At 47.7% G+C, this 17,425-nt stretch overlaps 1 protein-coding gene and 1 pseudogene across 2 annotated transcripts in view; one reads left to right on the top strand and one right to left on the bottom strand.

Annotated features, from left to right (window-relative positions):
• LOC147628062 (protein PHYTOCHROME-DEPENDENT LATE-FLOWERING-like) overlaps nucleotides 1-17,425 on the top strand; it is a 40,312-nt gene that overhangs the window by 17,985 nt on the left and 4,902 nt on the right. The window lies entirely within an intron of this gene.
• LOC147628063 (uncharacterized) lies at nucleotides 8,923-12,903 on the bottom strand (annotated as a pseudogene). Its single transcript, XR_015268371.1, has one exon. The product of XR_015268371.1 is annotated as an uncharacterized LOC147628063 (transcript).

Below are 17,425 nucleotides of genomic sequence, written 5' to 3'. Positions count from 1 at the left end.
GATGTAAGTGGGCATGCAGCCCGAGCAAGTTTTTTGAGTGGGCTTGCAGCCCATGCAACAGATATGAGAGGGCATGTAGCCCGAGGAGATGATGTACATCGACATGCAGCTCATGGGGATGATGAGGGGTTTTCAGCCTATCACGATTGTGACTAACTCTCTTAATCTCTCCTTAATAATTCCTTAATCCCTTATTAACTGAAAGGACACCTGTGAAGGGTCACACCCTTACACATGGGTCACTATCAAAGGACATGTCTATTCATTAAAAGGCACACCCCTAAGTCCAAAGGACATAACCGTTGACTCAAGAGCCACACCCCTTCCTAGGGATGTGTCTCTTCACTTGTACCCTTTCGGCCTCTATTTAAGAAAGGCCCCTGTCTCAATGCAAACAACTCAATCTTTCTATCAGCATTTGTCTTATGTTTGTTAATTAAGTCTTAATCATGTTAATAAAGCTGTAAAAGCTCTACAGTGGTATCAGAGCAAACTTTTCCACCTTGTGAGATGCCCAAACCCTAACCCTAACCCTAAAATCAGTCCTAACCCTAACCCTAAAATCAGCCCACCCAAATCCTAAATGGGTGTAGCAAGTGTTGAATGGGAGAGCAGGAGAGAATGCCCCATTTAATTTTACCCGATTTTACCAATTTTGCTTGATTAAGCATCTTTTGCCAATTTTGCTTGATTAAGCATTTTTTCCCAATTTTCTCAAAAAAAAAAGGTGGGAAGGAGAGACTTAGATCAGGGTTCCCATCTAAGTGCTTGTAGGCTGCCGCTACTTTACTGGAGGTCCTGATCGCACTCCGTTCGGGTTGAATACCTCTCCAAGCAAGGGGCGCCACCCTTCGTTTTCTAAAGCCATGACTCTTCACGTTTTTTTTAAAACGTGACGTTTCACACACAAAAAAAAGCCTTATAACTTAAGGCTTATACTTAAGCCTTTCATACACGTGGCCTCAACCAGCCACGTGAGCAATTCGGCAACCAGCACCCAACGGCAACGACCAGCGAAGGGCAACCCGCCAGCGACCAGCGCACAAAAAAAGAAAGAAAGAAAGAGAACCCAACGGCCAGCCCCCGACCAGCGCATTAAAAAAAAAAAAAGAGAACCCAACGGCCAGCAGCCCCCGACTAGCGCTACCGCATACAGATAGCCACACCGACTTCTCACCTCCGAGAATTCGACGCGTGGGTTATCCGTGTTCGTACTTCTGCACAGGATTTGGATCATTATTGTTTTATACTTAGGCGTCATCCTTATCTGGGCGCTATCCTCCCCGAGTGTAGCATCATCTTTCATGAATATTGCACTTATTTTGAGGACATTCATCCCTCTTCATTCACGGTGCGTCCCTCTACACCGGAGTATACACCCTTGACACCAGTAGCTGCCCCTACCCCTGTACCTTCTTCTCCAGCAGCAGACTCTCGTGCGAGCCCAGTCCCAGTGGATCGCCCTTACTATACTGGATGGTCTATAGCCGCTTCACCAGTACGTAGCCTCTCCTCTCGGGATTTACAGATGCCGCACCCTCCAGCCGATGGTTCTTACTAGAGCCCAGCGGCTTCATCAGCAGCAAAAACCCCCAGAGCCTCATCACCCTGAAGCCTCTACATCAACATCTCCTCTCATGGCAGAACCTGTTGACATACCAGCCCCTCCGGAATGGCAGTCAGCTTTGCAGCAACTCCAACAGCAATTCCAACAGCAACTCCAGGAGTCTATGGCATCCTTGGCCTCTCAGATCCAGCAGCTTCACACGGATCGCCACTCCTACACAAGTTCCGTACCAGCAGCAGCAGATGTTTCAGCAATAGTACCAGCAGACGAAGACGTCATTCCTTCCGAGGTAGAAGGCGACGACCTTAAAACTCTTTATCGTCTTTTACAAGCCAGTAAAACAAAGAAATTGGAAATTAAACCCCCTGACTCTTATGGTGGTCAGCGCAATAAGCGCATCTTAGACCAATGGCTCTACAAACTGCAATTATACTTTGAATCCATGACCCTTTCTGACTCCGAAAAGGTGATTTTTGCGGTATCCCTCCTCAAAGACACTGCTTTATTATGGTGGCAAGGACGAGAGCACTCTGGAAAAACGGTTACAACGTGGGAAAAATTCGAGCGGGTCCTCCGTAAGCAGTTTATACCTGCCAATGCGGATTTCCAAGCCCGTACTCGCTTACGCCATTTGGACCAAACTGGTTTCTTGGCCTCTTATATCTCCCAGTTCACCAACTTGATCCTGGAGATTGATTCTTTGTCCCCAGCGGACGAACTTCATGCCTTCGTTGAAGGGCTTAACCCCACACTGCGTGCCGATGTTCAGAAATATAACCCTGTCGATCTTGCCGATGCCATACGATATGCCGAGCGCATTGCAGACATTAATTCTCGAAATTCGGCCTCTTCCGGTCGAGCTAATGACTTTCGGATCTCGTATGAGCCGAGATAGTCGCAGAGAGTCATCTGGCTCTTCTACCTCCCGGCCTAATCCCCAATGGAATAATTCTCAACACCCTCGCCGATCAGAAGGATCGTCCTCTTTTCGGTTCCGACGTTCTCACTCCTTCCAACCATGCAGTTCGGATCGTGGACGGGACCAAAGACGTGACCAATCTCGCAATACTCGTCCTTCTACAGTTCCTTCTGGACGGGATCAACAAAAGACGGGATTGTGCACAATTTGTAATGGACCTCATCGTTGGTTTGAGTGCCCCAAAAGACCAACCCATCGACAGAATTCTAATGCTGAACCCCCCACTTCCGCAGAGAAACCCCTAGTTGCTGACAAAGGAAAGCGTGCAGTTAATCACCATGCTATTGCACATGCTTCAGTAATTACCGCTACTGCTACAGCACAAACTTCCTCTTCACCGTTGCCTCAGCGGTCTACTCAGGTTTTGGTTCTTCAAGGTTCTATTTCCAGTCACCCTATTCAGGTGCTCATTGACAGTGGGTGTTCTTATAATTTTGTGGGAACCACCTTGACTTAGAGATTGAAGATTTGGACTTCTCCAAGTACGGTTGTTTATGAAGTCGAGCTTGCCGATGGTTCCACATCCTCGTGTAACACCATTGCCAAACACCTCTCCTTTCGAATTCAGCACTATCGTGACAAATTGGATTTCCAAGTCATGAATTTGGCACATTATGATACGATCCTTGGTCAAGAATGGTTGTATCAATATGATCCCTTGATCAGTTTCCGGAACCATTCTATACAATTTGCTCAAAATGGTATGCTTGTGGCTCTCGAAGGAATCCGAGACCAACCTTCTACACCAACCCTTTCAGCTCTTCAAGTGAAACGGTGGGTCCGCAAGAGTGGTTGTTCCTCAGCACTTTTAATGGTCTATTCAGCCAACGACCCTCCCAAGGACATAGATACAAAGGTGATGTATCTCAGGCAACCTTTCTTTGCTCCATACTTGGATCTTTTTCCTCAGGAGCTTCCTGCGGTCCTCCCACCTCGTCGACCAGTCGACCATGCTATTGATATTCTTCCTGGCAGTGCTCCACCTACTCGTGCTCCATATCGAGTTTCTTTTACGGAATCTCAGGAGATACAGCGACAACTTACTGAACTTTTGGAGAAAGGACATATTCGACCAAGTAAAAGTCCTTTTGGAGCTCCAGTGCTTTTGGTGAAAAAGAAGGATAAGTCTATGCGTCTTTGCATTGACTATCGTGCCAAAAATAAGTTAACTATCAAGAATAAGTATCCTCTTCCACGCATTGATGAATTGTTTGATCAATTGCTCCATGCAAAGGTCTTCTCCAAAATTGATCTTAAGTCTGGATATCATCAAATTCGCATTCGCGAAGGTGATGAATATAAGACAGCTTTTCGCACAAAATATGGTCATTACGAGTACCTGGTCATGCCATTCGGGTTAACCAATGCCTTTGCAACATTTATGAGTCTGATGAACGATCTTTTTCGTCCTTTTTCGGACAAGTTCGTCATTATTTATCTTGATGACATCCTGGTGTTCAGTCGTAATATGGAAGACCACAAGGCACATCTTAAGATCGTTTTCCAGGTGCTTCGAGACAATGCTCTTTATATTAATCCAGGCAAAAGTGAATTCTTCAAGACATCCTTGGAATACCTTGGACATGTTTCAGCAGACGGAATTTCCGTGGATCCAAAGAAAATACAAGTTATTGTCAATTGGCCAACTCCCACAAACATCCATGATGTTCGTTCTTTTCTGGGACTTGCCAACTTCTATCACACAAAGGTTCATCGATTTTCCGAAATAGCTGCTCCTCTCACCGAACTTTTAAAGTCCGCTCCTGCATTCCAATGGACTGAAGCCGCAACACTTGCAAATTTAAAGACAGCTTTGACAACAACTCCTGTCATGGCTATTCCAGACCCTACGCTCCCCTTTGATGTTTACACAGATGCTTCTGATATTGCCATTGGTGCCGTCTTAATGCAACAAGGACGTGCTATTGCGTTTGACAGTCATAAGCACTGTGCAATTCAAGGAAGATACCCGGTAGTATTGCCGCCGGTGAAACAAGCGGAGCCGCCACACAGAGCTAGGCGACAGTAGTGCTGGGTCCACTAGCACTGCCGCCAATGGTGGTGCGAACAGGCGGCACCGGGCTCTCAGACGGCAGCAAGAATGCACCACAACGGTAGCCACGGGCTCTGGAATGACGAAAAATGATGGCATTGAGCTCTAGAATGGCAGCACGAATAGAAGGCTGGCGGCGTTGCACACAGGCGTGAAGACTCTAGAGGGTAACAAGCACAATAGGGTGTGAGAACGGAGAACAGAAGCTCTGATACCAAATGTTGGCCACAGGCGTGCAAGCAGGATGGCAAGAGGGAGATAAAACAAGCACACAAGATTGATGGGGAATGAGTCGTGAAGCAAAGCATGAATTAATCATTATTGAAATGTCTCTTTATAGGTGAGATCCCTTCTACATAGCACATGCATATGTTGCCACCACATATGCCACATGTCCATTTGGATGCCAAGTGCCCCTATAGGTGTCACTTTGCCACACATCATTGCTTACTCAATAATCCTAAGAGGTTGTTCCCACACACAAGAGAACTTTTACATTAGGGGTGGTTCACACACACTAGAACCACTCTTATTTAAACCTTATTACACACACAATGCTACCTAGCATTGGTTTATTTAATATACATTTCCACTACCCATACAAATGAATATTCCCAACACATTTCCGCAATGTGCTCGGCGTAAATGAATGGCGACAACAAGGTTGATAGGGCTATACTTTTGCACATTGGTACGAAGTGTGGGGTTTTAAGTCTTCAATGAAGACATGAAGCTTATCTGGAGAATCAATCTCTAGTATCGGATTAGTGAAGTGCAAGATATAAGAAGCCAAAGAACTAGTTTGGTCCAAGTGGCGTAACCGAGTTCAGACTTGAAAATATGCATTGGTAGGTACTAGGAATGAACTACTTACGAACGTTCTTAGGATCACCCATTGCAGGATAGATTCTATCTCCATTCTTGACTCTCTAGTAGTATCATGGTCCCCTGGCACTTGTCAGTGTTGGGAGATTATCAACAGCATTGTGGCATGGGACATTTGGCAAGCACGGTGTAGCGAGGCCATTGAGGGCTCCCTTAAACCCCTAGTAGAGTCCATCACTGTCTGTGTGCAAGCCAATCTCCAAGGACCTAGCAGGTCCTATGCTCAATGCTCCTCATGATACGTGAGGTTGGGCCCCAATATATGGCCACTAGGTAAACGGATCAGGGGGTTCCAGATTAGGCGTTGCCGAAGACGCTCCTCCGAGGCTACCGGATCTAACTGTTGAAGGGCTGGTCCCAAGCTCGGAGTAGGCTAGCTGCAAATCTGTCTTCAAAAGATAGGCTAAATCTGTGGGCCTGCATCTCTGTGAAGATCCATCTGGTGCTCTGCAGCCAGGAGCCCCCCAGGCTTAGAGTACGGGCTGAAATCTGGGCCAAGAGGAAGTCCTTCCAAGACTCACCTCCCTAACAATCAACTTGCCCAGCAGGGTACGGCTCTGGATGGCGGGGTCAATGATGCATGGGCCCCCTTTGCATCACGGTTGAATGATCACTCTCTTGGCTAGCTTGGCACGGGCATGCCTCCCGTCACTACCAGCCCACAAGAAGTTCTGGATCAACTGCCGTACGTGACCAATGCATGCTCGGGAGAAGGCCCAACAAGTAGTGTACCACATGGTGGCCAGAAGGATGTGGTCGCCACCCACCATGCAGCTTGCTAGGGAGAGCCTCACAGAACTCCAGTACAACAGCTTCCTTCGAATGCTCAGAAGAAGAGGGGCGAGCTATTGCTCCTATTGCTCCGAGGAGATATTGATGCCCACTTGGCATCCCAGATAGCAGATTGGAGTGCCCCTTGGGATCCACTCAAAAGCCTCAATTGGGCGCCAAGTTGGGGCGGGTGCAGAGCCTATCCAAAAACCTCACGACTTGTGCCAATTGTACTGTGCTCCTCATGCGCGATGAAAGCTCTCTATCACCTCTGTGAATCTCTGGAGATTCCCCACATCTCCAGATAGGTAAGCTCTTGTGTCATCTACAAACTTGGAGTCCAGCAGCTTCTCCTGAGTACGGATGGGGAGAGGCAATCCTTGGATCCCCGTCTCCTGAGCTGAGGGAAAATTGCTCATGGCCTCGGCAACAAATAGGAAAAGGTAATGTGCCAGCGGACAGTCTTGTTAGACCAAGCGAGAAAGGGGAAATTTGTCACCTCGGGCTCCTTGGATGAGAACCTGACTGTGAGACGCTGAGTAAAGTCGTGAAACACCACAGATCCACTCCACTGGGAACCCCATCTGGTACATCGTGCCCTCCAGAAAGCTCCAATCAACTCTATCATAAGCTTTCTCAAAGTCTACGAGAAGCACAATGAGGTCCTGTTGTCGCATCGTGGCCGAAGCTGTCGCCTCGTAGAAAGTGAAGATGTTGTTCAGAATGCTCCTATCCTAAACAAAACCTGTTTGAGTGTCATGGATCAAGTCAGGGAGGAAAGGCTGAAGTCTCTGGCTGACGGCCTTGGCCAAAATCTTGTAGGCGGTCCCAAGGAGGGTGATGGGTCTCCAATCTATCACCACCCTCCTTAGGAATCAAGTGAATCAAACCCTTTGAAAGCCTCTCTGGCATGGCACCTGGGATCATAATCTCGTTGAAGGCTGCTCGAAGGCCGCCTTCCATGAGATCTCAATGGTGAAGAAAGAAGGAAACTCGAAGCCTGTCCACCCCCGAGCATTTGCCCCTACGGAGAGCAGTCAAATGCTCCGCTAGCTCCTCTTCTGCGAAGGAAGTTAATAATGGAGCACTTGTGAGGAGGGATCGGAAAAAATCAGTGGTGATGGGGGGGATCGGTCAGAAATGATAGCTCCATCCTGGCCATGCAACTTGCGAATACCATCTCTCCGCTTATGGGGCTTGCAATCTCAAAGAAGTCCCCTGTGACTTTTTCCCCAGCCTAGGTCCAGAAGGAAGCTTTGGCGTGGTACCTGTACTCCACCCTCCTCTCCTCGATGGATTTGATCTCCGTATGCGCGGCAGCGAGCTGACTCTTGATCCATGGGCTATCGAGGGAACTCCCTTGAAGACGTTGTAGAAAAGCAAGACCCTTCCTCAGGCTCCTCTCTTGCTCAGGAAATCCCTCCAATTTGCTCAGTGCTGCCTCTTGCAACAATCTGCTCATCTCACCAGGGCCCACATCCAAGGTGCACGTGACAAAACTTGAGATGAACTCTAGTCCCGCCCATATGTGCTCTATCTTGCTGCTTGGTGATGATCTGAGTTGGGACTTTTGGGGGGGGACACCGGGGGCGGTCTAATGGACTAGCGCAGAGGGCAAGCTCTGGTGAGGTGTCCCATTTGCCTGTAAATGAAGCATTGGCTAGGAAGGCCGGAGTACTCCACCCTTTGCGGGATGGGGTCTCCCCGAAGACAACGAAGGGATATGACGTGAGGCACTATCTCCGGTGAGGCGATACAGATGCGAAGTGATGGAATCCCGGCCGCCCGTGCGAGGGATGAAGTGGCAGTTGGGGGGGGGGGGTTTCCATCACTCTCCCAATGGCTCCACCAATCACCGGAAGAAGAGGAACGCCTTCCTTCTTAAGTCTCAGATTGTCACTGGAAAGCCTGAAACGCCAGCCAGTGGGTTGGATGCAGGGTCGAAGCTGTGTTGCCACCTCGCAAAGAAGGCCTGGGCTGTGCGCAATGCGACGGGGCTCAGCTGCATGACTCAATCTGACGCCGCTGGTGAGTAAAACTCAACCTGGTAGTAGCCGCACCCCAAAGAATGAATGTTTGTGATCTTTCTAGGCACTTCAAGGAGGCTAGCCTGAAGAAGAACCCTGAATTGTCCACGCATGGGGTGGCTACCGACAGTCTTGCAAACCAGAGTGGAGGCCTCTAAAGATGCATCTGTCATAGCGAGGAGTTGGAGGTCCGCTTTAGAGAAAGATAAGCAAGGAACGACAGCCTTGGTCGAGGATGATGGAGCGGTTGCCATGGAGTCCTCCTGAGGGGTGAAGACCAAAAGGGGCCGAGGCTTGCCAATAGAGAAATACCTGAGAACAAAGAATCCGCATGATGAAATGGAGGGAGAGGGAAGACAGAATTGAGAGGGAAATGGGATTGGGTGTGAGTGGGGGCTAGGTGAAAGGGGGGGGGGGGGGGCGTTGAAGGAGAAGGGGGGGGGAGCTGACGACAGAGAGGGGGGAGAGGCGTACAGAGGGGTGAGGGGGGCGTAGAGGGAAAGGGGGGGGGGGTCCAATGAGAGGAAAAAAGGGGGCGGGTGAGAGAGGGCCGAGCAAGGAGGTGCATGCGGGAGAAAGGGGGGAGGTGTATGCGGAAGAGGGGGAGGGGAGCAGGTAGGGAGAGGGGGAGAAAGAAAGAAAGAAAGATATATTAACGTCTCCTAAAGGCCGAAATGGCCCATGAGACCAAAACAAGGTACAACTGATGATGATGATGTCTCATCATAACAAATCTGAAAGAAAGAATGAAAATAGTAACATCCTAAGAGAGCTAAGAGCTGAAAGCTGAACCGTTGAATCGTCGCGGTAAACTCCTCCGGTGGCGGGCAATGATGGCTCGAATCTGCCGATGGTGAGGGAGTCGTGGATGTGATCCTCGTGGTCGTGGGCATCTCGCTCTACAGATGGCAATGGCTTTGTCCAGGGCGACTCCTCTGGAGGGTGGTCTGCCAGGTAGGCCTGTAGATGGGGGAGTAGAGGCTGGTGGGGTTACAGTGCTGGCTCTAAAAAAATCTGTGAGGGCTCTTTGTCTAGGCGGCTTTGGTCCCACTGCCCTCTTGTCCCTCAATAGGCTCTCTCTGTGGCGTCTAAGCTCAAGTATGAAGAGCCCTAAGCACCTTTGGTCCTCAAAGTCCATGATGACGCAAGGGTCCAAAGCCTTCACGGAACAGGCAGTGGTACCTCCCTCGGATCTCATAGTAGACAGTACGACATATATAGTGTTCCTCCAACTCCACCTCCTGATGGCAAAGCTGGCATATGCGGTCCTCTAGTGATATATCCTCATATCGACCTGTCTCTATCCTCAGCCTGTGTGAAGAGGTGCGAATCTGTCCAATAGCACTCCGAATACCATGTGAGAGGTGTGTGTCCATGTAAGCATGGCGTATAATAAACCCGTCCGAAGAGAGGTGTAGAAAATGACTATGGTAGTGTGCCGTTTTCGTGCCCAATGGCTGTGGGGGCCTGACCCATGTCCTCTCTGTATCTAGTCTCACAATGTCCATCCTGATCACCCGATTCAGCTCTGAACGGCTGAGATCTAAGAACGGGCAGTCCAGGCTGTAAGCAAAAGGCAGGAGTGCATCAATACTCATGCCATGCAAGGCCAGCCATGTGCGCATCTAGGCATACCAACACTGGGTGTCTCCCTCATCTGCAAGCTGTTTGGAAGAAGTGAGTGCTAGGCGAGGGTATTTCTGCTGAGGGAGCTTCCATATTCTATGGAGAAAAGTAACTGCACGGAACAAAGCCTCAGTAACCACTGGGGCAGCCCCCATCTCTGCCCTGATGATCTCATGTGGTACAGATGACTTGCTCCGAATCATGCGTGCAATCATCATCACTAATGGCCTCTCCATATGCTGCCATCCATCGTAATAATCTCTCTTTGGTCCGTCCTGTCTTGCCAATGGCTCCCTCCTCTTATGGAAAAGACTAGGCCCCCATATCTCCTCTCCATAGAGAAGTGTCGATGTAACCAGAGTGTCAAATAGCCATACTTTCGTGCGTGGCTCCTGAAACTGTATGTCTGTGCACTGTCTCTCAAGTGCCCCCAAAGCTGCAAATCCTTGTGCTAATCTAGCCTCTGCTGCCTCCCTCATAGAAAACCGCGGCCCTCTGAAGGTCACCTCCAGGTACACATAGGATCTGACATACTCAACTGGCTCTCCTCTAAACGTAAACTGCGTCTGTGTTCTATTCACCCATGCTTGTGTGGTATTAAATGTCATAACCTTGGTTTTAACAAGGTTCACTGTGAGATCTTTGTCCACACAAAAAGACTCCAATGCATCCAAGTGTCTCTGTAGTCCCTCAGGAGTGTCTGAGATGAGCACAATGTCATCTGCATATAGTAGGATGGGTATCAACACCCCAGCTAGGCTCGCCCCTGGGCCACCCAATCTATCCACAGTTTGAGACCTCATCAATGTATAGACCAAAGAGTGTGGGTGAAAGCGGGCAGCCCTGCTTCACCCCAATAGTACTGTTCGCTGCATCCGACAAGCCCCCTGGGGCACGTACTCTGCCTATCACTGACTCATACAAGTGTATACTCCCCACTGCATCTCCTCAGGGACACCAATATCCTGTAGTCTCCTCATAAGCCTGGCACGTGGTACCATATCAAATGCTTTGTGGAAATCCACAAAACAACAATATATCCTCCGTCCTCGTGCTCGTCCCTCCTCAATAAGAGCTCTGAGGGTGAGTATATGATCCAGTGTGGTGTATCCCCTCCTAAAACCAGCCTGTCCAGTTGCTCTGTCCCTGCCTCTCTGCCCACCGGCTCATCTCATGCTCCAAGATGGATCCGTATATCTTAGCCAGATAATGGCCAATCATGATCGTGCGATAGTTGCTGGGCATCATGGATCCCCCCTCTTAAGCAACGGCACAATAGTGTTATCTGTCCCCGCTCTTAACAACGGCACAATAGTGTTATCTGTCCAACTAGCTGGGAAACCTTCACACGTAGCTCTATTAAACATGTGTACAAGGATCGGTGCCAGAGTGTCCCGTGCATATGAGAAATGTTCAGCTGCTAGACCTTCATGATCTTGCCCTCCCTATGTGTAGTCTATCAATCGCATCTAGCACCATCCGCAAAGTGAAGAAAACGCAATGATCCGGTCGAGGTGATGGCGGGCGCGGGACGGGAGGCTGTCCAGGTACATCATATAGGGACATCGCATACTCGTGCCAAGTCTCCGGTGCTATGATCGGGGTAGGTGGCTATCTCTCCTGGAACATTTTCCAAGCCCTCTTACTGTCTTGACTCAAGAATAATTGGTACAACTCTGCTTCGAGCTTTGCCAGGTAACCCCGCTTCTTCTTTCGCACAAAGCGTCGGAAGAGCATCCTGGCCTGTCTATGTGTACGTGCCCCAAGGGCGACATCTCTCTGTAGCTGAGCTCGGGTCTCTCGGCATTCATCATCATACCAGCTATTCTGCGGAATAGTACTGCTCAAGGGCTTAGAGGTAGCTATAGTATATGGGAAAGCATATGCTGCCGAGGTATGTAGTACCTCCGTAAAGCCTCTTGTAAGCTCCTCTAAAGGGCTATCTGGGTCAAGAGTGAAAAGGCCATCGTAGACTGCACTGCAATAAACTCCAGCAGTCTCTCGTGTAAAATGGTATCTAGGGTGGCGATAGAGAGGTAATGGTGATAACCGTCTTTGGTTCGTGCATACCACTGTGAAGCATAAGTATGCATGATCTGCCGCCATCCCAATCGGCCTGTCAGAAATATAGAAACCCTGGATATTTGGCATCAAAGTAGGGGATCCCATCAAGTAGTCCACTGTACTAGCGCCCTTCTTGTTATTCCAGCATGTAAAAGCACCCGAACCGGTCCATCGTGACAAACCATTATAGATAAGCAACCCATGAGCACTCCCCAAAGCCAAGAGATGTGTCCCATACTTTGTGATCTCACCCATATCATGTGATGTCCTCTGTAAGCCCACTTCATCCGCTTCAAGCTCTCTATATAAAGGCTCCTCTGTGTCATAAAGTGTTGATTGCTCATTGCCCGTACGAGCATTGAAGTCCCCCACCAAAAGAATGTCTCCCAAGTTAGCAAAGCGTATGATGTCCTCATACAATGGCAAATAAGGTGACTCACCTTGCTATGCATATCTCGAGTAGGCAGGAGGAAAATAGCATACGGCAATGTATATGTCATGTAGCCTCTCTGTGCGAACTCTAATCCACATATATCATGCATCTGCGTCTCTATGTACTACATGAACCATATCCCGAAGCTCCTCTCTAAATAACACCACCACTCCGCCTGATCCTCTAGTACTACCTGGTGTACGTGGGTGGGGGCGATAAACCGACTCCCATGTATATCCGCCCACTGTTGGGAGGCGACTCCCTGCACACTGATTGGTCTCCGTATAGAAGGCAATGTCTCTATCTCTGAATGTGTCTTCGAAGTATCCTGCATCTAGACGTAGAGATCCATTACAATTCCATACTGTCATCTTTAGGGTCCCATGGGCCGCGCACCGTCATGTAGATCGGTGCTCTGTAATAATCACCCTACCGTCCCTGTACACTGCCCACTTCCCTTCCTTCCGTGCTTCATATACCCGAGGCATATGCTCTTTTTTGTGTGCTACTTGTGTTGGTATTAGATCCTCATCCAAATAAATCTTCTCTCCCTTGAGAGCTATCCTTTTTGATAAGAAGGCCCTCTTCGATCCCATGTCTGGGAACTTCAAGATCAATGCCCGTGCCTTTGTAGCATCCTTGCCCACTCTCCAAGCATCCACTATGGGGAGCTCGAATACTCCCATTTTAGTGCCAAGATCTTTTGCATCCTCTTTGGGGGAGCTTTTTTCATTCCATCCAGTAACTCGCACATGTAAGGCCCTGGCACGTCTCTTACCCTCCTCCTGAGTGGCATTCATTACCTCGACTTTATCAATTGACGCACCCTTGTGTTTCTTCACTACATCAATCCATTTGGTATACTCTTCAACATCTGCTTTTGTTTGCTTTGTCACCTCAGCAAAGGATCTGATCTCTTTCTCAACGTGTGTTTTCAACTCCTTAATTTCATCAGCAAGTTGGGGTGTTACCAACCCCTTTTGCCCTTCTAGCTGTTTTTTGCATGCCAGAAGTTCTCAGGCGCGCGGGGCCGCGGGGCCACAAGGGGGGGGGGGGGGGGGCAGATCTCAGCATGGGGGGCTCTAGCTTGTTCGTGATAGAACCTTGTACGATTTTATATTACGTAATAGAAGTCTCTTTTTCTTTCGCCCAGTTTTAGTGTGGACTCAGATGATTCCGTGAGAGGGCTATGTTGGGTCGATGGGCATTTCATTCGGTATGGCAGTAGGTCCAGGCAGGGAGCTCCATTGATCTAGACCAAGACCTATGGATCTTTCCACATGTGAGAATGGAAGGTAGTCAGTACCACATTCCGAACCGTTTGTTGTTCCGGGATGGTATAGTCTGTACACTGGATTGTGGTGGGATTAGGAGAGGAATTCCTTATGATTGTTGCAATGCTCATATAGCAGGTCACCTGGAGATTTGACGGATTTGTGTTTCTCTGATCATCCTCAGTCCAATGGGCAAACAGAGAGGGTGGGATTAGGCTTTGGAGGTTATGCTTTATGCATACAGCTCCAGGCAACTGTTTGTTGGTAGATGTACATCCCGATGGTTGAGTTTGCCCATGGTACTACGGAGCATTTGGTTTTGGCAATAGCTAGAATATGTTTGGTGAGAGTTGGGTTAAAACCCAATTTCCCTCAGACTTTGGAAGCTTGAAGGATACACGATTGTGGTGCGTGATAGTTAGAAGTCTCTGAGAGGGAGGTATGATATGCCCTAGGTACGAGGACTTACCAGATCTTTTTAAGGATGGGTATTATGCTACAGCTAGCAGATTTTTGTCTCGGTGGTTTTAGGTTTCCAATTCCATGAAGAGTTGGAGGATTGAAGGATGGTCTATATTCTTTAGGGACTTGCAAAGAAGGTTCTGTTTTTGTCTTGTTCCATGGTCATATGTTGGAGGAACAATAGCTTCAATTGAGCTGGTTCCTTGATTTGTGGCTATGTGGATCTGATAGACATCTATAAACTTGATTTTGGAGACAGTTGATGCGGGTAGCTAGTTTCTCCTTCATTTACTTCCAAGAGTGGAAATGTTTTAAGTGGGGATGAATGCTATGTACCTAGCACTAATCCTTGGGGTTAGGGACTAATCTATGAGGGTTAGGGGAGCCCTGGGACTAGGGAAAGCAAGCTTGGCTGGGTGGCTAAGGTTCAATATTAATAAATCCAAGGTTATTGGCTATTTACGAATGGATTGTTATTTATTGTAGCAATAAGCACTATACAAGTGAGCATTGGGTTATTATTGAGACAATGTGGTTTGAACCTGGACCAAGAGGCTTACTCCTGCCATGGACATGGCGGATCACGGGTAGTCTTCTCGAGGGCCCATGTAGGCACCGGTGGTATGGGACGCCAAAGCTGATCGGCATGGACCTGTGGGAGTGGAACCTTAGCCCCTGGCCTAAGGGTGGTTCGCAGTCGAGAACCTACGGTTGGGTGTAGGGTTGATGTATGGGAGGATCTCACAAAATCCGGCTGCTAGTTGGCTAGAGTGGCTGGGCAGTCAGGCCCATAGGCTGAGATGAGGACTCCGAATGTTGGAACTCTGGGCTTTGTGGTTGTTGATGCCTTCGAGCCCTAATGAGAACTAGGAGCAGGTGGGTGAGGTAGAGGCATGCTATAAGCTGGAGAGGGTAGGTCGCGGGATGGTGATGCTGCTGTGGACCACCTTGTGTAGGTAAGAGGATCATGTGGAACTGAGAGCATTGGGACTAGCTGTTGCTGATGAAGAGGGTTTTTTATTTTTTATTTTTTGTAAACCATAAAATCCTAATTTGTGCCGCATGAAGGAAATCGTTTTTTTTTTTTTTTGGAATGGTTGGTTTTGCATGCGCAGGGGGAAAGGCCACGATTGACTGGCTATGCACAAAACATCATGTTAATGTTTTTTTTTTTGGGGTTCTATTGCATACGTGGACTTTGGGGCTGATTTATAAGGCTTAATATTAAAGCCCTTAGTTTTAAAAGATCTTGAACCAAAGGGTGGCTGTCTCATCAATATGATGATTCAGCCTAGAAGGGACGCACAAGTGTGATGATTCAGCTTGGAAGGGCTGGAGAGGGAGCCAGCTAAGCACATCTAGTGAGGTCAATCGTGATCTGCAACCTTCCATCATTTTCTTTTTTGTAGAAGAGGCTCATTGCATAATTGGGGAAAACCGAAAAATAAAAAAAAACTTGGGCAAAGGGGGTAGGGTTGGCTGATTTTTAGGTTTCGGGCTGGCTGATTTTAGGGTTTGGGCTGGCTGATTTTTAGGGTTAGGGTTTTCTGATTTTAGGGCTAGGGTTTGGCTGTGGGGGTACTACAGGTTGGAGCTTGTTTGCTCTAACAAGCTTTTAGCATAATTAAATATTATTATACATAATTAAAGATCTCGATATTCAAATACTCGAGTAACCATGAGGCAAAGAGCGGAAAGCTGTGTTGTTACATTGAGACACAAGGCCTTCTTAAATAGAGCTTGAAAAGTTACAAGTGAAGAGGCACATCCTTGGCAAAGGGGTGCGACTCTTGAATGAATAGTTGTCTTTTGAATGAGACATGTCTCTTCATAGGTGACCCATGTGATAGGGTACTGGTGTCCTTATAGTTAATTCTGGATTAATGAGAGATTAAGAGAGTTAGTCACAATCATGATAACGGGTCTTCAAGATGTCAAATGTGAGATAAAAACTTAGTTGGAGCAAATAATACTCCACATATACCATAAATCCAAAACACCGATGAAACATGAACTTGGGCACCATCCCAGGCTCCATAAACGAGTCGGGCATCAACACCACGGGCAACCAAAACAGGTTGGGGCACGAGCACCACCAACAGAGATGGTACATAAGATATAGAATTTGTAATATTAGGTACATGGGCTGATACAAGTACAATCATTGGTACAATAGGTACAATGGTTGGTACAAGTATAATGATTGGCATAGTAGGTAAAATGGCTTGTACAATAGGTACAATGATTGGTACAACAAGTACAATGGCGGTGAAACAGGTACACTGGCTAGTACAACAAATACATTGGTTGGTATAGCAAGTATAGTGGCAAGTACACTTGAAATAGCAAGAATACCACCATAGAAAACCTAGAAAGGGAGAGCATCCTTTTGTAGAGGAAAGTGAAGTAGTGTAGAGACTCTCCATAGAGTGTTGTAGATAAGAATGCGAGCAACCAACATGGTAGAGGCTAGTTTGTGGCCTTGCTCTATGAAAAAAGAGGGTTCCAATTTATAGATTTGGGGCTCTCATGAGCTAGAATGGCAAGTAAAAGCTATAATGACAAGTGGAGAGCTGAGGTGACAAGTGTGAGGCCACTTGTCTTTGCTTTGATTCACAATCATGCTACATGTCCCATTTTAAGAGATGGTCCCTCCCATCAACTTCATCTCTAAAAATATCTCAACTCGTAGACATTCTGTTAAAGGTGCTTCAGCAAGTCCCCCCATTTGCTTAGCTTATGGTCGTAATAACATGCATTGGGGATTTTCCGCAAATAGTAACCCTCCTAGTTTTGGGAGTCTATTCCTTTGTATTCCACCTTATTAGAAATGTATGTGAGCACCACGTAGAAACATGTTTCAATGCTAGATCTCTCCCAAATCCTCGAGGTCCAATGCCCATTTAAGTATTCAAGAAGCCTTGGGTGCCTACTAGAGCAAGCTTTAGGCTCTTGATCTTTTGTACTCTTCTTGATCTTTTGTACTAGATAAACTCACATTCCCAAAAACTTGTACATTAATGCATATTTGGGCATCTGGGAGTGCACGAGACCCCTTTTCACACTCGAAGTATCGAGGCTGGTGACATGTGGCCTCATGTGAGGTAGCCCAATGGATGCCAGTGGAGCATAGGTGTTTGTGGCAAGACATTGGGGATTGGGTAGTGAGGTTCTTCACGACAAAACCTATGGAATCAACTCCGATTTCGACAAATCATGTGGCATATCCATGAAGCTATGGAATCAACTCCAACTTCGACAAATCATGTGGCATGTGATACCTA

The sequence above is a fragment of the Cibotium barometz genome, chromosome 20 (genome assembly GCF_041138505.1).
Source record: "Cibotium barometz isolate CiBa-2024 chromosome 20, ASM4113850v1, whole genome shotgun sequence".
Taxonomy (NCBI): domain Eukaryota; kingdom Viridiplantae; phylum Streptophyta; class Polypodiopsida; order Cyatheales; family Cibotiaceae; genus Cibotium; species Cibotium barometz.
This window is presented reverse-complemented; position numbering and strand designations above follow the sequence as displayed.